The sequence below is a fragment of the Anopheles aquasalis genome, chromosome 3, assembly GCF_943734665.1.
Source record: "Anopheles aquasalis chromosome 3, idAnoAquaMG_Q_19, whole genome shotgun sequence".
Lineage (NCBI taxonomy): Eukaryota > Metazoa > Arthropoda > Insecta > Diptera > Culicidae > Anopheles > Anopheles aquasalis.
This window is the reverse complement of record NC_064878.1, coordinates 39,065,434-39,091,442: the sequence shown is the minus strand read 5'-3', so window position 1 is coordinate 39,091,442 and position 26,009 is coordinate 39,065,434. Positions and strand designations below refer to the sequence as shown.

At 48.3% G+C, this 26,009-nt stretch overlaps 2 protein-coding genes across 11 annotated transcripts in view; one reads left to right on the top strand and one right to left on the bottom strand.

Annotated features, from left to right (window-relative positions):
* The window catches only part of LOC126578312 (regulator of G-protein signaling 20), a 268,141-nt gene that overhangs the window by 4,295 nt on the left and 237,837 nt on the right, over window positions 1-26,009 (bottom strand). The gene's annotated exons all lie outside the window — the stretch shown is intronic.
* Window positions 1-26,009, top strand: part of LOC126578282 (mucin-19-like) — a 97,133-nt gene that overhangs the window by 23,097 nt on the left and 48,027 nt on the right. For all 10 annotated transcript variants that reach the window (XR_007608389.1, XM_050240690.1, XM_050240692.1 and 7 more), the window contains one exon: window positions 17,447-17,510. The gene's annotated coding sequence lies outside the window, so the exon portion shown is untranslated. The remainder of the gene's footprint in view (window positions 1-17,446; window positions 17,511-26,009) is intronic.

The following is a 26,009-nucleotide window of genomic DNA, read 5'->3' as shown; positions in this document are numbered from 1 at the left end:
AAGTCAGAAAAAAATGATACGGTTAGTCACACAAATTGTTACATAAAGCTCGTGGCATCAAAAAGCCAATCCTGTAGCTTACACCCATTACATTCCTGGTAATGGGTAAGTTCTGCTGACTTTCTAGTTTGCGAACCGAGAACCACATCCAGAACCTGTGCGAGTATCACAGAAAAATCATGACCTAACTTTAACTCCCGCTCTCTTTATAATGGTCCTCTTCATCGTCCACTGCAGACTGGAGGTCGTGTTTGTTCTTCCTCTCGAGATGAGCCACCGCAGTGGAGTGGATGAAAACCCGCTTTTGGCCCGGTTCTGCCCGGTTCAGAACCCAACGCTCTACAGTTCATCGCGCGAACGTGGACTTGAACGAACGAACGAACGAACGGGGGCAAGTTCCTGGAAAAATCTATTATTCAATTCCCATTTTTTTTTTGTTTGCCCCGTCCGTCGACAGAGAGAGTGTGCAAGAAGAGAAGAATACCCGGGTAATACAGGGCGACCGACCGACCGTCGTCTCCTCGAGCCACAGGATCATCATCGGTTTAGACAGAAAACCATCCCAAAAACCTTCCGCCGCCACCGACGAGGCTGTCGGCAAAAATTAGCAGTTTGTTTGCTTTCCCTTTATCACACCTTTTATCCAAACTCTCGACCCGAGACACCGAGAACCCGGGACGACGGACCGTGTAGCGCGACCAGAGAGAGATCCTATCGCTATCCAGCGCATCAGCGCAGAAAACCCCGGCGACCGGGGCCTGCTAACCTGCCGAGTAAGGGCAAAAGCTGAAGCGAGCGAGAGGTGGTGGTTAGCTTGTTGGCGATGGAAACGAATAGCAAGAGACCCGCCCGCGGTCCGCTCTCCAACCAACCAACCGGCTACTGCTGCTGCTGCTGTACGCTAAGCTTGGGTTGAGCTGTGGGACCTGACTCCTGTGTATTTTTGTTGCCATTTTGCTTGACTAAACCCCTGTCGGGCTGAAGGATGAGATGAATATGCTTTCAATTTTGCTTCCTTCTACCCTTCGTCGGTTGGGTCGGTCGGTGTTCGCCATGTTCGTCTTTTGGTGCAAAAGAATACCTGTGAACCCCGTACGTTCCGTAGTATAGCTGTTGGAGTGAGTAACTGAGCAGTCAGTCCTGTCTGCAGCGAGTCAGCCCAGAGTCTTCATTCCTTCAGTATCCTGGGGGAAGGTGGCGTCGAGACAAGTTGGGGAAGTATTTGTAGAAGAGTGAGGAAAAGGACGGAGGACGAGAGAAGATCATATCCCACGTCGTCGTATCTGTTGTTCTCGAGCCCCTAGAGCACGCCAGGTATCGCTCAGTGCTTGTGCGCCTGTGCTCCTCTTCAGCAGTAAAAAAAGGGGGATTTTTATGAGGCACCGGAAACACAACCGCTGGGGAGTGGTAGAGGGTAGATGGTACTTCTGTGTGAGTGAGAGAATATTCTACCGGATACGATTACAGTGATTGACGTAATTGACGAACCTGCTAGCAAAGCGGCCAAATTCCGGAAGCAACAACTCCATCGGTCACGCAACACTCCTACACCCACCACATCTCTAATGCAGAGAAAGCCACTATCCTCTTGTGGGGGAATTGATGGCTGGAAAGAATAGAGGATGATGTCCAGCCGCGGCTATATGTGACAATCCAATTTTCGCATCACTATGGGTCCCTTTTGTGTTCTACTGTGCGCTTGTCGATAAGGCAGGAGCGGGTCAATCGGTTCGGAACCGATTTCTAAAGACTTCTCTCCACATCCAGCCTTCGTCCATCCAGCGTCGGCAGAGTCCACATGAACACACGGTTCCGGCTGCGCACAATAGAGCGATAGCAGTAAGTCCCTGAACTGGTTTCGAACGGTCGGTCGGTTAGATTGGATTTAGCCCCCGGGATCGGATCGTAAATGACCGTCGTCCTCTTTATGGAAAGAGAACCGACCTGGTGCCATCACCTCGGGTGGCAATGGAAGATTTATGGTTGTCTGTGGAAGTCTTAAAATTCCAGAAGTAAATACTTGGAAAATGGGGTTTCACTCTGGTCTCTGGTTATTGTCCAGAGATTGTGTCTGGATTTTGTGGTGATGGGCGACGGATGCTCTGCTATTGGTCTGTGTGTACACCATTTGGTGTCGATACTTCGTTTCCATTCAATTACCCACATCCCCCCGGGTGACGATTCGACAGAAGACGACTTCTTCATTCGCTCTATAATATCGCATCAGCTCAGGGAGAGATAGTCAACAAGAGTGCAGCGCGAGCGGAGTGTCGAGGGAGCTGGAAGGGAAGTTAATTTACTCTTCCTTGTCATCGCGTGCCATCGCACCACATTGCGTGCCTTCGGGCGGGGGGGGGGGGGGGGGGAGCACACAGAGCCAGCCATATCGAGAAGGTCTTCCGAAGTCTTGAACCTTGAGGCGATGAATCGCATAAAGTGAATAGCTGCGTATGGAGAGAGCGAGAGACAGAGAGAGAGAGAGAGAGAGTGATAGATAACCTACAAACCATTGGCCGGAAACAAGTATTTTCTTCAGTGTGTGTTTTTTTTTTCCTCTCCGTTTAGTAAAACCCATAACTACTGTTCAACAGTAGCAGTGTGTTGTCAAAATGGCCGTAGGTGAGTCCACAGTAAACCGGCCGGCCGGTGGTCACAAACCACTGGCCATGGGGCCAGCACCCTGCTGAGAACACGGACTAAGGCGAATGGGTGAGCACGTTAGCAACTTCCGCAAACCGGAAAGGATGGTTAATGGTTTTATATGGTTCCAACATTTTCACCACTTTATCGTCTGTGTGCATAGGTGTGTGTACGTGCGTCTGCATTTGGGGTTCATAAGAAAAGGTGGTGGAAAATGGCTGGTAATCCATTTGCCGTCCACTCATCTACACCACATACGCTGTGGCACGTGACCTGTTGGAAAGGGCACGGCGGATGTGCTGACCAGACGCGCGCGTAAGTCCACAGTACCAGCTTTGCTGCTACAAGAAGAGGGTGTGGAAGTGTATGGAACATACGATACGCTATTACCACCGAAGCGCACTCTTCTACCCCCTGGTGTGGTGCTTAACCGCAGCAGCAACACACCGTTGAACCCTGGTACGTACGCCCAGGTATAGTGCTAGGCACTTCCAGGTCCATGTCCTGCTGGTCGCCAGGATCACCCTTTGTAGCGGTCTTCTTTCCAATGCAGCTCCCCACTATGTGGTTGTCGGGGACCGATTGAGCCGCAAAATATATTGCCTCAGGGACTAATTCCGGACAAATCCTTGTCCCCCTTCAGGACGGAGGATATAACAACCGAAAAAAGAAGTAAGAAAGAACTTGTGGAATGGATTGTGGTGAATGAGAGAAGCTGAATTGTATACGGAAACTACTGGCAGAAAGAGGAGCCCTCACTCACGGACGGGGTTCATTATGGATTGGTTTCCGAGAAGGGGCACCGTGTCGAGGTGCAGAGTTCCCGTTCACGTTCCCGTTCACAACACACTCCTCGCGAGGGGTTTCGAGATTGCAATCTAACCTGGCACAAGGGTGCCTACAAGGGTTTGTGACCGTATTCGCTGCCCTCTGTATCGACGAGCTCCCTCGCTCCTAGCTGCCGGTGATCTTTGAGCTTTTGGGACCTAAATCTTCCACTGATGGAGATAGAGAGGGGACATAAAAGAAGGTAACGCTCCCTATTCATCGACTTCCAGAAGATGCTGCTGACAGAATGTTTGTATCAGGGTCGATGAATCTCGAGCGATAACACTTCCAATCGTGTCGGGATCTCGTTGCCTCAAGGAGGGTTTGGAACTAGATCTCTGCCACTCTACCTGAGATCCTTGGGCATGAGGAAACACCACAATTTGGTGTTTTTTTCGGTTTATGACAGTTCCGAAACCGTCAAGATATCAAGACAATTCTCCAGAAGACGTAGCACAACTCCTTGTGTGACGCGATAACGAGTTTTGGAATATGTGCTGCGGTCGTTACAAGATATCCAAGCACTTTTCCATCACAAAACTAAGTCTAGACTTGGGTACAATGGCGATTGGAACTATTTCGACGAATTCTCGAAAGTTGCAACGAATCCTCGCAAGAAGTTTCCTTCAAACTTCCACTGACCTGACTCCTCGTCCATCCGGAGGAGGGATAGAGTGTGTGTTGGAGCATCGGAAATTGTTTTGAAATATCATTTCTCTATCAAAGCCAGTCAAGTGGCACGATATGTGGTCCTCGGTGCCTTATCTGCCTTTCCTATGGGCTTCCTCAGTGAGAGACATCCTGATACTGGTGTATATCGTACCCTCTGGGTGCGAACTGCTGACTTCCGGTTCCGATGCACGTTCACCAGGGTTAAACGAGACATACGGGTGCGATAGTGGGTAGGATCTGCCTTGCTATCGTCCCCACCATGGTCCACGGTGTGTACTATTCACTGACAAACCGAGCAGCTGGCCCGTAGAGTCCGTGTTGCTGCAATCCTCGTCGAGAGCTTCGTTCTGCTGGCATGGCATTTCCGGTGCCGGGGTGTGGAACTTCCTTTTCACGCCCGGTGCTGGTCCACAACAGTCATCGGCTCTGGCACAAGGCACAGGGCCCCGGGTACACACGACCAGGTCCTGCTAGAGCGCGACTCCAGGGTAGTCGAACCCCGCGGAGAGTCGAGTCAGCCATCCAAGTGTAGTCGTCGGGTTTCGGATCGATAAAAACACCCCATGGTGGGCGCCACACCGCGAACGCCCAGACACACGCGAACACACATACAAACCGCGGCACACATACACGTGCAACGGTGTAAAGAGCGCAGGGCCACATTATTGTGTCGTCATCGTTTGATTGTTGTGTTAATATTGTTAAGTAGATGTAAGCAGTTTAATAAACATCGTTCGCGTCCTTTTCATCATCGCGCGTCGCCGTCGCTCCGATGAACGCGCTTTTCGCTCCGTTCGGAACGGGGATACGGACAGATGTGTGTGCGTTACACGCTGTGCCGGTCTCTCTGTCTCCCCCCCGGGGGGAGGAAAACGGGATCGCCCTTCCGGTAAATTGTGGCCAAGCGCACCACCATCACGCCGCCGCCACACTGGAGGGAGAGGAGGTTCCGCGCCGTTTTTTTTCCTGCCAGCAAACTCGCCTGTTTCTCTCTCTCTCTGTCTCTGTCTCTCTCTGTCTCTCTCTCTCTGTCTCTCTCTCTCTCTCTCTCTCTCTCTCTCTCTCCTTCTGTGAGCCTTGTGGCCGTTCCGCATACTTTGTGAAGACCGGAAGTATGGCGCGAGTTGTGTGCGGTTAAACCTTTCGCAGGAAGAGGACAGCTTGTGCCAAAGGGGGAGAGAGGGTGAGTTCCAATGGAGCCCAGTATCGTGCTCGCACACAAAGGACAGAGAGAGACAGAGAGAGAGAGACAGAGAGAGAGAGACAGAGAGAGAGAGACAGAGAGAGACAGAGACAGAGAGAGAGAGAAAGGGAGTGAATGAGAGAGGGGACGCAATTTAAGCGTATCCTTTTGTGTGGCTAATGTTCCGGGCACACAGCACCCCTCGTCACCCTCTCTGATCCTGTTTCTGTTTCTCTCCTGGTGTACGTGTGTTTGTGTCAGCGTCCCTCGACCCTCTTCGACGCTGGCATCCATCGGGTGCTCCGGTGCCAGGATATAGGGATGGTGTATGATGTGTATTTGAGTGTATGTTTGAACAAATAATTATATGGATCCCTTCTTCCAGCAGCGAAAACAGGAAACCTACACTACCATTACCACGCTCTCGTTCTCTCCCTGTTTATCCTGTGGGGTGGTGTGTGCCTGATGTCCCCCCCCCCCCCTCCCTCATCCCCTCGGGGCGAGTGCAAATGAATATGTTATGAAATATTGCTCATGATGGTAATTAATTTCATTTAGTGCAAAGATTATCGCCTTACTGCCGCTGCTGCTACGCGTTTATGCGCGCCGCGTTCCGCGCGCTATTCGGCGAGAGGAGAGGAGGTGGGAAGCGCTAGAATATGTGTATGCACGGTCACAAAGGACCGTCCCCTTCCCTCCGCTAATCCTTCGGGGAATCGCGTACTTGGCTGACTTGAGTTTTCGAGTTGTTCGAGAAGAGGAAGGAAAAGTTACTAAAAGAGGGCAGCAGCAGCAGCATGATTTACGCTGGAATCATCACCTTTTCTCCGTCGATTCAAGGACTAGCAGTGTCGGTTGCGATAGAGGAAGTATACGGTTTTAGATGATGTCCGTCCTTCCGGCGCGCGCGATCCGGATGGTCACTTCTCGGGTGCAAGATTGTCGCCTTGACTGGGGTGCGGCTAATAGATCTCCAACCGAAAGGACACATTTCCGCCCTTTTGACAGCTCAATCAAGCAAACCAGGCGAGAGAGTTTTCAAATGATTTATGCTCACGGACGGGCGGTGCGGGGAGGTAAAGAGAGAAGGAAGGTGGGTATATGAGGATGACCACCATCAGCTTGGTTAAGCGATAGGTTAAACGAATTAAGTAAATTTATCTGCCTACTGGGAGTGAGTCTCGAAAGGACAAAAAAGAAGCAAACAAAGTCATTTAACAGCTTGATGTTGCTGCCGACGGCTGTCCCCTGCGCTGGCTGTCTGCCTTCATAATAATGAAACATTTTTGTGCGCGTTGGTGCCCGGTCGTAAAGTGGGAAGCGAAAATGAATGGTCGCTTCCATTCGCTCGCACGCTCTTCACTATCTCTCGTCGGTCGTAAGCGGGGCGAGACGATTTATTGGGCGGCCGAGGTAAAATGTTCCATTTAGCTCAGGAAGAGGCTCCCAAAAAATTACTGCAAAAAAGGAAAATGCAGATAGTAGTCGAACGGTGAATAGAGAAGGCGCGCGCGAGACAAATTGCGCTTATGCTTTATGATGAGAGGTGAGTTCTTTTGCGAGTTTTTCATCTTGAAAAGGGTTTCGATTCGTTACTGACTGGTGATGGGCGGCTGCTTCAGCGTTATTCAATGCACAAACGCTGTTCAAAGTTTTTTCCGCCTTTTCTTTGTTCGGATCCACTTCCTTCTTCTTTTAGTGGATCACTCATTTTATATTCAATTTTAAAAGGAAAGCGGACACACTTGACTCGACACGAATTCTGATCCAACGATCGTTTTTACAATGGCGCTTCCGAAATGGAAAAGTAAACGACTACAACAAACCTCCCCTCAGGGCGTGTAAAGATAGCTGGCCCTGCTCAAGGGGAGTTGGTTTTGATTTTATTATCCTGTTTATCCCTTTTCGTTTTTTGCTCCTCTACATCCTTCTGGCACGTGCAGCCTCTGTACTGAGGAGTTTCCTGTGCGAAGGTTGAGACTCAATCGCGGCAGCCATTTTTATGCTGAACCATTTTATTATCCTTCACAGTAATGGCTTCTGGTTTTTTTATGTGCGCTGCGTCGATACGATGCTGCACGCTCGCCATCTGCTGCTCCTGCGTTTGTCTTCTGAGAAGAAGTGAGAAGAGTTGCAACGGGGAGGAGAGGCGCACCCTGTGTGAGGTTGTCTTATTAGCTCGCTCGCTTCTTTGGAGTGATGCTTGTGCGGGAGGATTTTCAATTAAATTACTCGCCATTTATACGGCCTGTGTACGGTCTAAGGGATTGGATAAATTAACACAACAGGAACTCTGGCTACTGGCGGTGAAATATTGAATAGTGTCAGTGGATGTGAGATAATTAAGATTTCATTCGCCACCTTCGCGCATTGCCCAGCTCATCACTGAATTCTGCAATGGACGCCGAACACCACACAACGAAGGAGGAGACGGCATCCAAGTGTGATGGCCATTGTTGCGGTTCAGCGCATATCGAGAGCGCATCGTTTGGGACACGGCATAATGTCTAATGAAGTAGCCAAGAAGAGCTAGCAGATAACTAGCTCCTTTATTCGATTACTTCATCTTCAAGAGAGTATCTATTGTGAGCATGAGCAGCGAAAAGAGAGGTCGTGGTTATCATGTCTTTGTCACTGGATTCCTTCCATTCTTTAGGCTGCAGTATATATACTATCTAGAAATAGTACAGATATCGATCTAGAGAACTATACGTAGCGAAGCTATAGATGAACTGCCAGGCTATTGGTCTGAATTCTGCTGTAGAGCTTTGATTATGTTTCGCAACTTTCTCTCTTCTTCTGCCACCATTTTGTGGACTACCAGCACGACAACCCCATTCCATGGTTGCCATTTTGTGCCGTGGAAGTGAGAGGAAACCTCCCCATCGCGAGTGTCCCAGTGCAGACGCAGTGAGCGTAAGAAGAGAGCATCTGTCTATTGAATGGATAAATCGATTTCAATTGATGTCTTCTCCTCACATCACAACAACCACAACGTCGATCGTTCCATTGCAATCTGGAGCACGATACCATGCCGAGCGCAACAATCTCAACACAACGCGGTGCACCATGCTACCCTTCCGGAATTCCGGAATTCGATTAGCAATTTGCTGAAAAACGCAAAAAGTAGGTGACAAGATGTTAGGGAACACAGTTCGTGCGTCTACGACCTGGAGGACGGCAACATTGTCAGTTGTTTGAGCAGCGCAGCACTTGAAGTCGAGAGATGGTGGTGCGGCCGGCGGTGCGTGTTAAGCTGCTCTACACTCTGAACCGAACATCAATTTCTGCTTCAAGTGGTGTAGTTCTAAGATAACGTCGGGGGGGGGGGGGGGGGGGGGGGGGCGAACATTGAAGAACGTCGGTCGTTGTCACACGTTCGAATTCGTGAAAGCGATCGATCGCTTCCGGGGACTCTGAAGTGTAGGTCCGCAATTCGCAATTGTTGTATCACTTGGTTGGTTGGTGATGGTCATTGGCAATATGCACTTGTATTGCAACATATTGTTTGTATTGCAGTGCCAATATCTTGAACCGTACTACCGGAAGAGCTTATTGTGCCTTCGGATCTTTGGAAACGCAACTCGATAGGTTATGGGACTAAATGGACACGATGTAAACACCTAATCAAACTCCTACTTCCTATCGATTGCTGGTGTGTAATATTTGATAGAGAGAGAGAGAGTGTATTGTGTGCTGCAGTAAATGTTGTCCGTTCAAATGTAGTGTGTTTAGCTGCAAACCCCCCTTGTATAGTCCGCTGTAATACCATGTCCACGGTGTCTCTCTTGTTGGGTTTCACGGCTGTACGGTTTGGGAATTGGAGGTTTGCCAAGCAACTCGACCGATGGCTGCGCTGTGCTTTGCGAGCGAGTTGGAGCGCACTACGACGTAATGCACGGATTGCGTTACGGTATCTCAGCTCCACAACCCTGAACTGAGCTACTAATTGGATCAATTAGCGTCGTTGTACGGTGCGCGCTCCCTGCGCTACTCCTCCAGTGGCTCCTCAAGATAGTAGCGTGAAAGAAGTGTTCCGCTGCCGCTGCTGCTGGTGCTGCTGCTGCTGCTGGAGGTGGTTTCAGTTTCTTGGCCTCACTCCTCCTCTCCCATTCGGCTGTGTTGAGCGGAGCAGAACTACGCGCGATGGGGACTTGGCGCTCGCCCGGACGAGTAGCCGTTAAGATAAGGATCAAGAGGGCTTTCTCTGGCCGTCGTCGCCATCCTCGGTCTGTGGACGATTTCAATTTGCCTTTGTGTGTTTGTTGTGTGCCTTTGCCTCCCTTCCAGGAGCACAGAAGCCAGCTGGCTGGCTGGCTGGGTGTGTAAACGTGGCACTGTGGTGTTTTCCATCTTTTACCCTCTCTGGTCTTCAGACCTTCCCTCAGTCCTTCCTCTGTCGGCGTCAAAGGGAAAGAGTATATGACGCCTAGTAAAGGGACTGATCCACTTGCCCCCGGGGAAGTTCCAATCAATCCTGAGGCACAATTTAATTTTTCAATTTTCCTACCCCACCCAGCCACCCAAGATGGGTGGTTTGCCTTCGTCGTCGTTGTCGCCGTTGTCGCCGTTGACTGGCTGGGATCTATTGGAACGATACCAATCAATTGACTGCTGGTGCAGTATGTCCGTCCTCTCGCCGCCAAGGGTGCCAGACCGGAGAGGAAGAGGGTCTCTTCGTCGTCGATGCTTCGATGAGTTTGATTGATGAACTCGTTTCGAAATTGATCACAGTGCCTGCCATCACGAGGCCCATACCCTCGGTATACTCGGTACGATGTCGGCCGCGGAACGAGCGCGTCATAGAACGCGGAGCAGTCGAGGGTTATCTACATTTGGCCTCAATAGGCTGGAAGGTTGTTAGGAGGGGGTGGAGGGCATTTAAGGAGAGGTTGAATTGGGGTACTCCAGAAGGCGGGTACTGAGTTGATGTGGCCTATTTAATTGGTAGCTTTAGGTTCCGTCATCCTAATGACTGAATGCTGTGTTACTGGAGAGTGAATTCTATTCGATGGACACTTGGGGAGATGTTACAGGTCTGTTTCAGCTTTTGAGACCAGATTATCTGGAACAGGCTCGTTGCATTCGTTCTGTCGTCTATAATATGAGACTATCTGTAGTTCCAGAATGTGAGTGGTAGAGGGAAATGGCATTTCGTTTGTTTTTTTTTTCTATTGCAATCTTTGTTGATATGTCGTTCTTTTCATTATACTCTTCTGAGCAATGTAACTTTCGAAAACTTGAAAGATTGTTTTTGTTTCCAATATTTGACATTCACTCGAGCAGCGCAAAAACATGACCAACCCCAAAAAAGCGCTCAAAGGTTTTCATTCTAAGGATTTCGAGATCTGGAACAGATATTTCCCATATGTTCGAACTGATAATCTGCTGTTCTTGGACGCAGAAAGTTATGTTATACACTCGCACGCTCCTTGGCGTTGGTTTTACCATCCAGCTTCTAAGTACATTAGAACCACTCCCGCGATTGGTTGATTAGCGAACAGGGAAGGTGTGAAAGCACGTACCACGTACGAACAAGCACCTCCGCTATATCGATGCCACTACTGTCCCCATAAGAGATGGTGGCGGCGCTGCAAAATGAAATCAATTAACTACTCTGTTCTGGCTCTAAATGAATCCTTGTGTCTTGTCGATTTGTCCTTGTGTGTCTCGACAAACCAATGTCCCTGGACCAATGTCCCTGGAAAGTCCAGGGTGAGTTGCTGCGCAGGTGTACCGCACTCATACACAGAGACCACAAATAACTGGTCGTCGTAGTCTTCCTCACTTGTACACGGCGCTACTCTGGTGCTCTCATCGGTAATCGATTGCTCGTTAGCTCGGTCGGTCGGTCGGTCGGTTGGTCAGTCGATATATGCTGCTCTGGAACACCACCACCACAAACCATAACGACCGCGCGAGGAGGGATATCGTATCGGCCGAACGACGAATCACTTCATTTGTTCACGGATAAAATGGCGGAATGAAAAGTTGGGTCCGCGAGCTCACTCTGTGCGGTTGATGAAGTGGTGTATCGTTCGATCCTCCTCTGTGTGAGCCAATGGAGTCGAACTCTCTGGCTGCGGCACTGGACAGACTGGACATAATAGTTGAGAACTTGATTAAAGCGCCGACAGCCGACGGCGGATTAGCATGGCGGTCGTTCCAAGCGCGGTCACGTTTATTGATGTGTTCAGCCGCTTTTTGCGCGATTATCGACCTTCCGTAACTCAATCCCCCCTTGTGGAGATAAGAGCTTTCGGGGCACAACGCGGCGGTGGCTTAGCATAAAATTAATTTCCAAATAAATGCTCGGATTTTGAAAGATCAACCTGTGGTGTTTAGAGGTGATGGTGTGGGGGGGGGGGGGGGGGGGGAGTAAGTGATAAGTAAGCTACTCTTTTCTTTCTTACAAAGCGGTTGACTCGTCTTCAAATAATAAACCGACGACTGATATGACTGAAGGGTGTTAAGTCCCTCACTCCGCAGAGAGGCGGTTTGTCAATTAGATACAAGGTGTGTGGCAGAGGGTGATGTGAGGTGGCTAACGCGCTCTTCTACTATGCTCGCACCGCTATCGTAAAGGCGTTATCAGAGAAAAGCGCACACACAAATAGACTACTCCGCCCGCCCATCCTTTGTCATCTGTTCGGGGTCGCATCTTTTATGATGTTTGAACAGACAGCCCCAAGTCCAACAATTGCTCCGGTGTGTGAAAAAGGTCGTGAAAGGGGTTTGGTGTGTGGCCACCCCTTCCTTTCTCGCTCTTAGATAATCTTATCAAAACACACTCATCAGAGGGTTGAGATTTCGATTCACTGATAAAGAGACAGCGAGCGGCAGCAGCGGTGGGGAGTGTGTGATGAGAGTAAGAGGGAAATCTCTTTCCCTTTTTTGAAATCCGGACCGAATATGCGTGACCGTTGCTTCTTCGCTGCTGGAGGGAAGAAAAGTGTTGAGGAAAGGAACGGGTTTTAAGGCAAAGAAGGGCAGGGCGCATATCAAAACACATCTCATAACATAACACGACACGACACTGCAGCTCCCTTGGATGTAGTATGTTGGCTACTACCGTTGTCATCATCGCCATCATCGCCATCATCGCCATCATCATCTTAACATATACAAAATGATAATCGTGCTGTGCTTGCGTTATGATGTGCGTTGTACTCGTGCTGCGTTGATGATGCATGAGAACAGGGAGAGAGGGTGTCAATTCGATTGGTAATGAGGTGTGGATGAGGGTTAGAGGGTTGGGTGGTGAACACAAACATCGATAAAAACGGATCATCATCGGGGGCAAAGGGTACCCGCAGCACCGTGTGCTGCTCTCAAGGGCCGATTACGTCGAGGCGCGGTGGCTATCCGATTACAGCAACGACGACGCACGCTGCCGCTCTTGCCGCTCGAATTGCCATTTCGATGAGGTGTTTTGGGTGATAGCAATAACATAAAGAGTGGATTTTTTGGGAGTTGGGTTTTATTTATTTTGCAAAAAAAGTGGCAAGTGACACAGCGGTCGGTGGGGTTGTTGAAGGTGCGATGTGGTGATGTGGATAGGAGGACAATCGGGTCACATCGGAGTACCTATGGGTCGTTTTGTTTCGGTGTCTGTTAAATATTTGTGAAAACATTTAAAGTTTTATATTTTCATTTTTTTTTGAGCGCTGGCTTCCCGAAACAGGTTCATAGTAACTTGCTTGTTCATATGCTTTTTTGGTGCGTGATATGTTTTTGTAACATTTGTAATGCAACAACGACATTAAAAACCGTCAGTAAAAAATTAAAAGTATAAAAGTTTTTTGCGTTTGACTAATAAAATACAATTAACAAAGTCATTTGATGATTAATATTAAATAGAGAAGCTGTAAGCGTTACTTTCCTTTTGATCCGTGCATTGAAATTAGTTTATTTCTGGTTGAGACCGTAATTTAGCTTAAAAAAAAGGCGCAAAGGTTTGGCTGCATTCTCAAAACGTGTGCTGCAATATCTTAAATGATAATGTTGAACTAAATTTGTGGATTCTTCCAACAAAAAAATCATGCTTTTATATAAATAATGCAGTATTGGAAAGCTACAGGAATACCAAACAATCATATTACGCTTTACCACCCAAAAGCACTTATTTATTAGAAAAAGAAAAAAATATATATCGCATTGTCAACAGCAATCTCCCGATAAGGGTACATCGTCGTTTTATTGACCGAGAACAGGCTCAGCAAATATGTTTCACAGTGGGCCGCAATTTGTTATCGGATCGAGCCCGACGATTTGCTTGTAAGATGATTCCACTCAAAATACGATATGATTGGTATTTCAACCCAACGTGATATGTGCGTGTGTCTGTTGTGCGCAATTTTGAAGTAGAAAAAAAGAAGCAAATCTTTTTATGTTCAACGGAAACAGATCAGCATCGGTCTGAATGACGCGAGAAAGAAGGGGGAACGGAGCGTTTGAAAGGCACAAAGTTGTAACGGAAGGCAAATGCCATCCGTTACACCACCGGATCGTGGCTTTTTTTGCTCTGCTGCTGCGAGGGCTCCTTTCGTCCGTTTTCTTTCACTAGACGATCCCTTCGTTCGTATGCCAACTCGCTTGTTCTGCCGAGTTCTCTCGTGTATTTATAGCCTTTCCCGGGGTATATTGTCGAGTGGCTTACCCCTCTCGTCGTACTTGATCGGATTTTTTACGGTCGATCTGTGCGTGTTTTGTGCATTGTTTGTTGCCCTCGGATGCCGCTCGCATGAGGCCGCTTAGTCGTTACCCTACCGTCTCCGTTTTCCCTCTTTCCAGTTTTCATCGATTGTTGTGGAAAAAAAGGGGAGGACGCGCACAATATATGCACGCGGAGTTTATGCTGCACGCGGAGCTGCGATTTAAAAATCCGGAATGCCACTGAAATAGGAACAGGAGGAGAGAGAGGGGACTTTCGGTCGGTTTCTTCCGAATAATATGCCCCACCGGGTACTGCATCAGAGCGATTATCCGGAATTGGTAAAGAGGCGAAATCAAAACACGCAATAAATCAGACAGCATTGATTTTTCCCATGGGAAATGGGCATGGCGCCGCCATGGGGGGAAGGTGTGTGCGTCTGCATCGGATTGCATTGATATGTATAATCGGGATATGTGAGAGAGAGATCGCGAGCTTGTCGACAGCAAATGTGTTATGAACATGAAATCATGAATCCTTTTTGCATGTTTTTTAATCGAGCCGAGGGGGGGCCCGACGCTCTACGTCATAGTAGTCGCATTCCTCCCCCCGCCCATCACCGGAAGCATAGCACTCCTGGTGGGTTTGGCTTTGTGCCCTGTAATTACCGGAAAACCCGGTGCTCAAATCCGCTCAAACGCACGAGGTCACCACCAGCCAGTGTTTGCATTCCATAATTGAAAACCGATTATGAAATGGCATATTGTGAACCAACCCCCCGGGGGTCCCCGGGTTTTGTGACACGTCGTTCGATTGCCCTCGCTCACCCTGCACAAATCGATGGCAATCAGCGATCGGAACCCAGGGACCCCCACCTCCCGCTCTGGGAGGGGGTGGGGTTTTGAGGTCAGCATTTTCCCAAAATAAACTGACACCAATTTAATTTTGGCGAGCATTCCAAAAGCAGCAGCGCCGCAGGTGCCGGATTCCCGGCTGCAATTGGGACACCTTTGGGGGTGGAGAACACCCACAAACACATGCACCTACCCGCCCACATCAGCGTTGGCAGTGTTTATCCATTTAAGGCTGTTCAAAACCGTGGCTGTATGAGGAGCTAATCCACTTAAAAGGTATGAGTGTATGGGCTGCACCTTTGTAGCTCTACCGCTGCCCTAATCCACTGCCACAGAGAGACAGAGAGAGACAGAGAGAGAGAGAGATAGAGAGAGGTTTTATCCGCGAATCAACCACACCCCGATGCGGATTCGGATGTGGCAGCCACCAGGGTTGAGCTGCTAACGCGACAGGATCATGATCATCATGCACGTACCTTTCGGTTTTTGGCGAACAAATTGGGAACGAGGAACAGACAGGCGCGATAGAGATGATTCGGTTTTCGCGGCATTGCGTACAGATGCTGCTACTGATGGTGATGCTGATGGTAGCAGCAGCAGCAGCAGCAATAAGCGCATCAGGCAACCACCATCGAGCCTCCAAAGGTGGTTGCCAGTTCAATGAGCAGCGGGATTTGAAAATAGCCCCCCAAAAATGGTCAATTTGGGAAACTCAAAGGGGAAAGAGAAAAAGGTTAGAGGCACACGATGGGTTTCCCCCCCTGGACCAGCAACTGGCTACTGGCTAACAGATTGAGCGCGATGTGCTGGGAACTGAGCGTGAAAATTCGCATTTCCATACCGGCCGGAGGGGGCGAGTACCTGCCGCCGACTGGCTGGTTGTGCTTTTCCCACAAAATACTGGACGAGGAAAATTTAACGAATTCCCGGCCCGCCGTGGTCATGCCACATACATGCACGCACACTAACCACCGCCACCAACACTGCTGCCATCCGCAGAAACTCGATTCGCGCTCGACTCACCGACTTCATTTCGGTGTGTTATCTCTGCCTTTCCAGAGCGCCGGGAAAGGTTTGCATGATGACGATATAGGCACACAACATACGAAGGCTACATAAAGGGATTGCTGGCGGCCGGTAATGGTCCTGGCCGTGCCATACCAGTAGGTCCTGTTGGTTCCTGTGGAGTGGGAAGTGAGGGAATGGAGGTAGCGTGAAAAATCGGTTGTTCCGGTTGCGTTGTTGCGCTTCGCCGGGCTGCCAGCCAGTCAGCCATCCAGCCTGTCCATGCGCCTCTAGTGGTCAGATCCCCCACCGGATTTGTTGGATTTTGCACTCGGTTGGCGGTACTAGCGTTTGATTTGTTTGATTTGTTTGCGTCAGTTTCATTGTTTTTCGGACTGGCAGAGTGGTGTGGTATGTGGTGGGAAATGCGAGCTTTTTCATCTGTGCCAAATGGTTGTCGGGGAGAGAGAGAGAGAGAGAGAGAGAGAGAGAGAGGGAAGGTTATGTTTCCAATCGACCGTGTATCGTCGATTTGTTTCCGATAAACAATTTAGCGAATCTCTCTCCCCGTTCAATAGGGGCGCGATGATGTCTGTTTTGACGCACGGCATAACGCGCTTTACAATGTGAAAAAAGTGGTTTTTTGTTTGGAGGGGATCGGGTATTTGGTTTGGGTTTATGTTTTTTTTTATTGTTTGGCTAATGGAATTGAGGATTTTTTGAAAATGAATGTGAATAGAACACGTTTAGAGCATTAGTTCTATGAAAGAATAGAACGTGAATTTGATACACTCAATTGCGTCAATTGCAATTGCACAGTGTCTGTTATTTGAACTATTTATTATGTTTGTGTAAATATGTAATTAATTCTCATGAAAAACGAAACCTGAAACTGTATCCGGATCCAAACCACTAAAGGAAGGGCTGTCCAATGGATATTGGATTGGATTCTTTATTCAAATGGAGTTGTTTAAAATGAACAATAATGATTAAATCTGGACTGACACCTGAATGGACAACAATAATAATCTGTTTTGCCTTACAATTTGAAAGTTGAAATGAAAATCAAACATACTTCAATCTTTTGGCTGTACAAGTTGTAAAGAACAGTTAATTATTGGAATTTATGGCAACTTTATTGACTTCAAGGTTGTTAAGGATTTTTGAGATACACACTTGATATTTCATGGCGTCGAAAGTCTAAAATTGATTTACTTAGGAGACAATATTTGAAAATATCATAACTTAAACCCATAACTCATAAATCGTACATTAGCATTTAAAATAGTTTGCGAAACAGAAGGAAAAAACGAACGTCAAGCTAAGGACTGATGTAGGCAGAGAAAAAAGATGCAAATGTTATTGAAAAATGGTTTAATTCACAAAAAAAAGTTTTGACTGTGCACACACGTTGGCTCAAGTCAAGTCGATGCACCGACACCGATCAAAAGTAAAAGAGAAGCGTGTTTGGATAAAGCGTGAGGAGGGCACCTCACACGCTTTCCACGTTCACGCAGCGACGGTTTTTATTGAATGTTATCTGGTTTCGTGGTGTTTATTGCAACAACTTTATCTAATGTGTTTCTCTCTCTCCCTCTCCATGTTTTACAGATCGATCTCCCCCTGGCATTAAACGAGGCATCATCTCGCGCTCTACAAAATACTGATTCCCAAAGTAAGTGTTTTTCAATTATCGTTTAAACTCCGCCGGCAGCGCTTGTGTCGTCCGTCCGACAGAAGTTGTTTGCGATTGCGATCGTGTTAGAGCGATGTGACGTGTTTGGTTTTGGAAAGTTTCCCATCCGCGATTAAGCTCGATGATAAACCCCGAGTAGCAAGCGCCAGCTACGCGAGAGTTTTATGATTAATGGAAGAGTGGAGCATTTCTTCGTCGCGGACCTTTCCTCTGGTTGATGGCCATGCCAGCGAACCATTAAGCAATTATTATCAGCTCATTTGTTCGGTTTTGGAGCAGATTTCGCACGAAATTTTTATGGAGCGCCGGGCGGAGGGTTTTTTTTTTCTCCACTCCTTCGGTCCCTCGGTTGTTCACTCTCGTTTTCAGACGTCGTTGTTGCTCGTGTACTCTTCTTGTGGCTGGCGTGGCGCGTGTGGCGGCGTTTATGTGAGGCACACGCCATCGCCGCAGCTGCGCATTTTTCATTTTCACCTCGAACGGGGACCGCGTTCTCCGTTGGCTGCCAGGCAAAGTTGGGATCCTTATTGTGCCAGCGCCTGGCAGTAGTATCAGCACACTCAGAGCACGATGATGGCAGCTCGTCGTCGAGAAGGTGAAAACGAGCAAAGATAACATTATAATCCAATTAATCACAACCCCTCTTTATAGCAAAATCGGTTTTGCTGCGAGGGTGAAAACGTTGTGCCTGGAAGGAGATAGCGAGAGCGAGAGAGAGTGCAAAGAAAGGAAGAAAAAAAGAACACCACAACCCTCGAATAGCGTCGAGAAAATCAATAAATTCGCCTACGACGGCGACCGACACCACCCCGATGAGGGGGTGGCCCTTTATCACACCGGCCGTAGACACCCGATCCGTTCGACCGAGGACGGTGAACTCGTTGGCCCGTAAAATATGCGCTTCGCGACACACTAATTGGGCGGCGAGCTCTCTCGCGCTCCGGTGAGTCGCACGGCACGCCGACCCTTAGCATGACTAATGAACAAGGTGAACGAAAGCGCGCGACCAGCGGAAAATGAGTGAATGATTTTCTTCCCATTTCGCCCTCCTCCGTTCCACACTCGATGCTAAAAAGTTTTGGGAGTCTATGGGCGCGGCAACATCATCCTCTTAAATCCTCTTCTTTGTCGAGCGATGTTGCTGAATGTTTTGTTGTCGTTAAACAGCATCACGCGAAGCAAGAAGTCAGGCCGAGAAAAGCCACTCCGCTCCAGTGTGACTCTTCTTTTCTAGTGCCTCTCGCTAACCCGCAGCACAGTAAATGTGAACGACAAGAGGAGGAGGGACTATATAGAGAGATGCGCGCGAGACAGGCGAGATACAGTTGTCAACGGTGTGTCACAATAACAAACAATCGTAATATCAATAAACGGGAAACAGATAAAAACACAAATAACAACAGCCCCGAAAGTGTGAGGGAGAGCGAGAGAATGAAGCACAAGCAGAGGAACCAAGGATCGGAGGGGGCGGATATGATGCATTAATCCGCGAGAATACCATCCTCTTGCTACTCGAGCTCGCCCTCGAGTTACCCTCGCGAGATCTTATTTATTTATGTCGCCAACGATTCCAACGCGCACGACGGTGACTGCGGCTCTACCCTGGCTCTGAATACTATTTTTATTCCTTCGTTTTGTGTCTTCGGTGTGTCCCTTCATCATCCAACTGCTTCTTCTTTCACCACCACGTTCGCTCGATCTGTGCTGTGGTGCTGCTCAGAAGCAGAGCACACGACGTTGGTCCCGTCGAGTTGGTCTAGGTTTGCGGTGGCGTTCCTTTCTCGCCTCGTTTTCGTTCGCTCGCTCAGAAAACGCGAATCTTGCTGATCAGCAGCAGCTCCACAAACGACGACGTCGGGCGCGCTTGAAGTTGAACTGTGAAAGGGCGCAGATAATGTCGAAAAGGAAGGGAGGTGGCAGCGAAGAAAGAAGTCATAACATCTGTGTCGCGCTCTATTATTCCCGTCGCTTCGCATCGTGCGCGTTCCACTTCACAAGAGAGAGATGAGGAGGAGGTCGTAATAGGGCGGGGATTCCGCGCACGGTGGCATCCCACAAGTGTCGAGTTCCACAACACACAACAGTGCAGTGGTAGCGGCAAGAGCTTAGCAGCCATTACTTACTGGCCGCGTGCCTTTTTTTTTCCTTTGCTGGGCACTTGGCAATGGCAGAAAAAAGGCGAGAAAAAGCAATGATATTCCTTCTGTGCCATTTGCGTCGTAGACCATTTCTTCTTTCGTCGTAGAGCGTAAAAGAAGGCTATGTGCTAATCGTACGCGGGAACAATATTATGTTAAATTGTCATGAAATTATGAGATTAGCGGCAACGAAATGGAAAAGAATCTGGCAGAAAGAAGGGAGAGAGGGTGTGGAGAACACGGGACGATGTAGAGCACACCACCAGCAGCAAACGCTCACGGGCTAGAGAAGAGAGGCTGGTTCTGGTCGTTAACAACTTGAGTAGCGAGAAGTTTATGGCGGTGGCAATGGTGGTCCCGCCGTCGTCGTGTTTTGTGGTTCAGCAGCGCCCCACCCCCCCCCCCCCCCCCCCCCCCTGGTGGATGGTATGATGAAGAAGTTGTGGAGCCTTTTCGTTGCTTAATGCTTCCTTCGTATTCTGCTGTGCGACAGTGCAGAAGAGCGTGTACTTTGTCTTAGTTCTTTTGGTCCGTTTGTGAATCTTTTGCGTCGTCGCACAATGGCGGGTTTGAGCTCTGCATCAAAAGGAGATTTCTTTTTTTTTTCATTCACTGTTTATGCAACTTCATGCGTATGCTGCTTTCACTATTCTTTCAGGATGTATTCTAGAGCACGACAGAAATAAGGGATTTTTCATTTACATTCACTGCTCTCACACAACCTATTTAGGATGTAAGGCAGTTTGCTCCAAACGGGATAATTTTAGCAGGGCTTCCCTTTTGAGTGAATTGATCTCCTCTAATCCTTTAAAAACTTGTAACTTAGATCTTAGAATTTAGATACTAAGCATCCATTCGAAATATAATTTCATAAACTATTTGCTAAGAGCAAAACTACAATGATCCTCTTTAGAAGTTATTGCCTGAACAACAATTGCGGTAACCATTTCTCGGCGTTTGAAAAGGATAAGATAAGCTTTCCAGTCAATTCATAACACATCAGGGTCATTGATTCCGATTTTACATGTCACTTTAATGCACAACTTTTGCCATCCTCTTCACTGTACTGAAGTGAAATGAAACATTATTTTCTTCTGATTTTTGTTCCTCACTTCCAAGGCATGCGGCGCACTGTGCCTTGTCGTCTGGGTTCGTCGTGACCAACTGTCGCATGATGGCGTCGATATAAATTGTTGTCCACAAAGTTGTCCGACAAAAACGTTGTTTTGCTGAAGAGACGGAGAGAGCAAGAGAAAGGGAGAGTTGGTATCGGTAGCAGTAGCAGCAGCTTGTTCCGTTCGTTTTGAATTATTTATCGATCGCCAAAAATGTGCGTCCAAACCCCCTTCATCCTTCCTCCCCTGGTTGGGCCTTCTTGCCCATTTGCTCCAACTTGTCTACAGTACACTACAGACAGACCAATACAGGCAGAAGTTTGGCCCTCCTTTTGTAGGATATCCCTGCAGAAGTCGCGATCCGTATCACGTTTGTTGTGCCGGGCTCGGTAAAACGTGTGCGACAGTGTTTGCGAGCGCCAATGTTGCGAGTAAAGCTAGTTTTGGAGTAGTGGTTTGCACGACGGCAATGGGCAAGAGAAAATCGCCAGCAAGTTATAAGTCGGTGCCTCGGAACCTCACGGACACTGTACACGTACCACAGCAGCAGTGTAGCCTTTGGATTCTCCCCAATGGCTGCCCCAAGAACCTTGGGATATTAATATGGTTATTTCCATTTCGCTTTTGGTTGATTCGTGTTCCTTGCACATTTCTTTCGGTCCATTCGAACCATCCTGGTCTCGACCTTCAACTTTCCAAGGCAACTGCTGATGCTTTCTGTAGCAGACTGAGTCGCCGCCACAACACCCTGGGCTACTGGGCACTGATGTTGCAATTTTCCTCTCCCGGGTTCCTTGTCCTCCGGCCAAGGGCGGCAGTCCCGTCATACTTCGAGGGCACAAAAAACCAGGGAGCACTCGCCGGAGGTAGTAGCGGTAGCTAGTGGCAGCCCCGGCATTCGATGAAAGGCGTCCGTCGATGAAAGCTAAATGATGGCGACGTAAAGCTCTACGTTACCTTAAGAGGAGTAAGATTTTTCATTTCTGCAAGACCTCGACACTCACTCCGCACCGGTAGCCCGGCACCGATTGCCTGTGGATAATGGATTGAATGCTTGCAGGATGACGTGGTGGCTGCCCTTCCGTGAAGAACCACACTGTCTGCACTCTGCAATCTTTACCGTGCTCGATATAGCTCCACAGAACGGCGTCGCTCGCTACCGTAGACATCATCGTTTGGTCGCGAAGGGCGGAAAATGTCCGAGCGCGGAAAGATTATGCCGATTTGCTCTCTCCGGTGTATTACAAATTCCTTTCGCCAAGGGCACCGCTCGGGCGCCGCCCAACCAACCGTCTTCAAGAAGTTGTTGGTGGTGAACGTGGTTCAAGCGCGCGCCGTCTCTGCTTTGCTTGTTCCTTCTGTGTGTGCAACAGAGAGATAGATAGAGAGTGTGAGAAGGAGAATCTCGCAACTCAACTCCCCACTTCTCGGCTACGTCAAGTCCCGGGACCTGCTGTGGGTGCTGCGTTACACGCTCCACGGAACACCCAGTAAGTCTGTTCAGAGCTTCTTCACTATTAACTGGAATCACGATATAGTGTAGAGAGAGAGAGAGAGAGGAGGAGAGCAGCCACCGTTCCTTTCCTCTACTTCCCCGACCACAACTCCAACAGACCCTGAGGGTGTATAAATCTCTGTAGAAGTCCCTGAAGTGAAGCTTCCCTTGAAGAGAAGCTCTTCCATACACCTTCTAGGGGGTGCGCGTCAGGTTTCATTATAAAAAAAAACGCTCCGGCATTCTCTTCTCATGTTCTCGACCCTCGCTCCTCGCCGCTCATGGAGATTCTTGTCGACATGATGTTTTCGGCGCATATCGATTGCTGGGCGCTGCGGTGGGTGATGGCCATCGAGCGACGCCGTGGGTGCGCATTTTGATTGCCATCGGGATCGATGTTTCGGGTCTATTATACTGTGAAAGCTCTGTAGTATGCTTATCGCAGATGTTCCTTACTGAACTGTATCTCTCGATGATCGTCAGAGGGATGATGGATCCCTTCTGCCAATAAACAACCCAAAAACCCGCCTTATACGAGCGAGTGGGCGCTCTCGCCAATAAAACGGTCACAATGGAGCCCACTGGGCATGCACAAGGTAATAACTGTCATCAACATGACGTCTAGCAACTGTATGTTGATTAACACCGTACGAAACTGGGCGCCTTTAAGGTAATCCATCTCACCTCCTCTGTTGCAACTACGCCCCCTTTCGCTAATGATGATGTCTGAATGAGATGATGTGGATTGTTTGCAGTGCAGCTCCCTCAGGTGTGAACTGATACTCGGGATCAAATCAAAACATCAACCATCTCCCCCTGCTGTGTTTTCATCAGTTGATTTTGTTGATTGTTGGATTGGTGTTCTGTGTAATTCCAGAATTCCCCGGAATGTCGGACTTGTTTGGTGGCTGGACATCCGAATTCATATGCCCCGCTCATCGGGCGCAGCATATGACGCAGCCACCCAGTGGGAACAGTTTGTTCGCTATGTCAGGGTTCAATCGCCAATCTACTTATTAGCATACCACCACCGAGCAGCTGCCGCTTGCTTTTGGTGCTTCTCTGGTTGGTGGTCGGGAAAATCTGGTCCTGTAGACCTGGGACGGGCCCCGGGCTGGTTGTTGGGCAATGGTCGCCGGTCGTTCGCAATTTGAATATTTGCGCTCTAATGAAATTTAAATCCAATTGAGTTATACACCGCCACCGGTCGCGCGCGCACTTGACATTTTGGGTGGGTCCTATGTCTCCTGCTCACGGTAGCTGCTGCTCGTGGTGCTCCACGGGTGAGAGGTAGCATAACGATGTGCCACCACCCTGGCCATACAGAAAGTGAAGAGATTTAAGCGAGAGTGACAGAGTGGTGGGGCAGGAGCAAGCCAGCAGATAGAGCTTGCTCGGTTGGTGCTGATTATGCATTCATGGCATAATCCATGGTTTCCACTTTCCACAGCATTAGTTACTTGGCTGGCTGTTGAGACTTGGCCGGCCGGTTGCCCCAGGAATGTTGTCCATTTGCTGGAGATTTAGTTGGATTCCTCGTTTTTTGCCACTAGACGGTGCACTCTCTTTCGACAGTTGATGGAGAATGAAGAGAGTATCGCCGTAGCACGTCCGGCGACACGACGATATTACTGCTTCGGGTCAGGGACATTCCGGTGGTGACAGGAGGGGATAGGAGACCCACAGCAGTGGGATAAAGCCATAAGACGAGAGTAGCACACTTTGGTACGGGACACAATAGAGGTTGAGTTGGAATGCTGAAACGATTCACTAACGTATCCGTCAGAGGGGAAGCAGAAGGGAGTATGCAATGTTAGTATCATGCAGCATCTCGCTTCGCCTAACCATCGGCATATGCAGACGCTCATGATGATGATGATGATGATGAAGGTGATGTCCGAGGATGTGGTGAGAGGTGGTTCTTACCTATTCCGCCAAGTGGCTCCACTCCGCTCGATCAATGTTGTGCCATTTGGGGGTCGTTTGTGACCAAACGAATGTGCCGATTCGCGGTGCAGTTGGTAGAGGACATTTGCATCTAGATAGCTTGGACAGGTGAAGCGTAAATTGGACGCGGTTGGTGCTAATGTTTTGGCATGTGGGGGCTTGGTTTCTCGTTTGTCTGCCTGGCTGTCTGCTGTGGGGCTAACTGTGGTTGGTCTGTCGTTTGTGGGATTCGTTTAATCGCGCTGCTGAAATAGTGATTGAATGGTCTTCAGGTTGAACGTATTGCACGGTACCTCAAGCAATTGTGGAGGGAGCAAATTTGCTTCAAGTTATTGTGATAATGGGTCGTATTACAATTCAGTAATCTGAGTTCAGCTGAGTAACCTGCTTATTGCGTTTTTTTTGACAGTTTTTAGGACTCAAATCATTGAGTAAAAATAATTAAAAACTTTCCGTAACACTGCCTTAGCAACGTGACAATCCATTTGTAAACATTAAACTTTAGTGTCTGTACGTTAAACGAATATTGATTAATGGTTTACTTAAATATTCGACAAACAAACTTCTGCTTGCTTCGTTTTTCATACTAGAATTTCACACAAAATCTAATCTATCCTGTGAAAGTGTAAACTATCATTTGTACTATTAAAAGACGTCTAACGTGCTCCATGTAAAATAGTCCACATGCTTTTTGGATTCGATGCTGTTGGATAATCCGCAAACAGATAACACAGATAGACTGCAGATAACACCGATAGATAGCTATAGGTACATATGATTGAAGTTACTTTTACGTGAAACATTTGCGATATGGATCAACATTTTTATTATTTAGATTAGTTATCTGAGCTCACGCCAGTTATCGATAACCTTTCTTGCGTACATTTTAAAATGTCATCATGACCATTTAGGTTTGTACATCTAAAATACTAGCTGATCCGGACTGCAACATTTAAGAGAATAAATAATTTAAAAATCTATCGTTAATTTAAATGATCTAATTAAATCATTTATGCGGAATGCTTTCTAACGTAATTCAATAATGCATTCTTGCCAAGGTATGCAAAACATGTTTTAAAATGTATGATCGGACCAATCGCCTATTGTCGTACAAATTGGTTAGACTTTCATGTTCTGTTTTCTCGGTACTGGACAACCAATTATGATTCATTTAATAATTGCTGGCTTATTTGGTGACAACAAAAATCCCTCAGGTTGCCTTTTTGGTTTTATCCAGAACCCTACTTAATGATGCATTTCCTCTGGCTTCATTCTGTGTATCCAGGACAAAGCCCATCATCACGACTGCACCATACCCCCTTGACCTGCCCCCTGTATTACCCCTAGGGTGCAGCGTGAAAAAAGCACCAAAGACTGGCCCCAAAACGTTGGCTGGCACGCCTGATCTCTGTGAACCCCTTCCAATCCCGGGTTAAGCTGCAATCGATAAAGTCTCTTTTAAAACAGCAGCTCATAAACATCAGTAACTGGTGGTGGTGATGATGATGATGGCAATGATGGTGAGGTGTAGACAAATGGTTGGCAGGTGGAGGGAGGGACAGGTGGTGAGCTGAGCATTAAGCACTTCATCTCTTTAACCTTTGGCACACCGCCAGCCAGCCACCGCCAGCCAGCCAGCCAGCCAGCTCCACGCGTCACGGCGCGCCAGGTGTGCGAAGAGCAGCAGAGCTTGCACGCCACACCGACCGAGAAACCCCGGTGTTAAGCTCTTGCCAGCTAATCATTACCGTTCCGAGGGAGGGCAGTAGCATACTTTCCGATG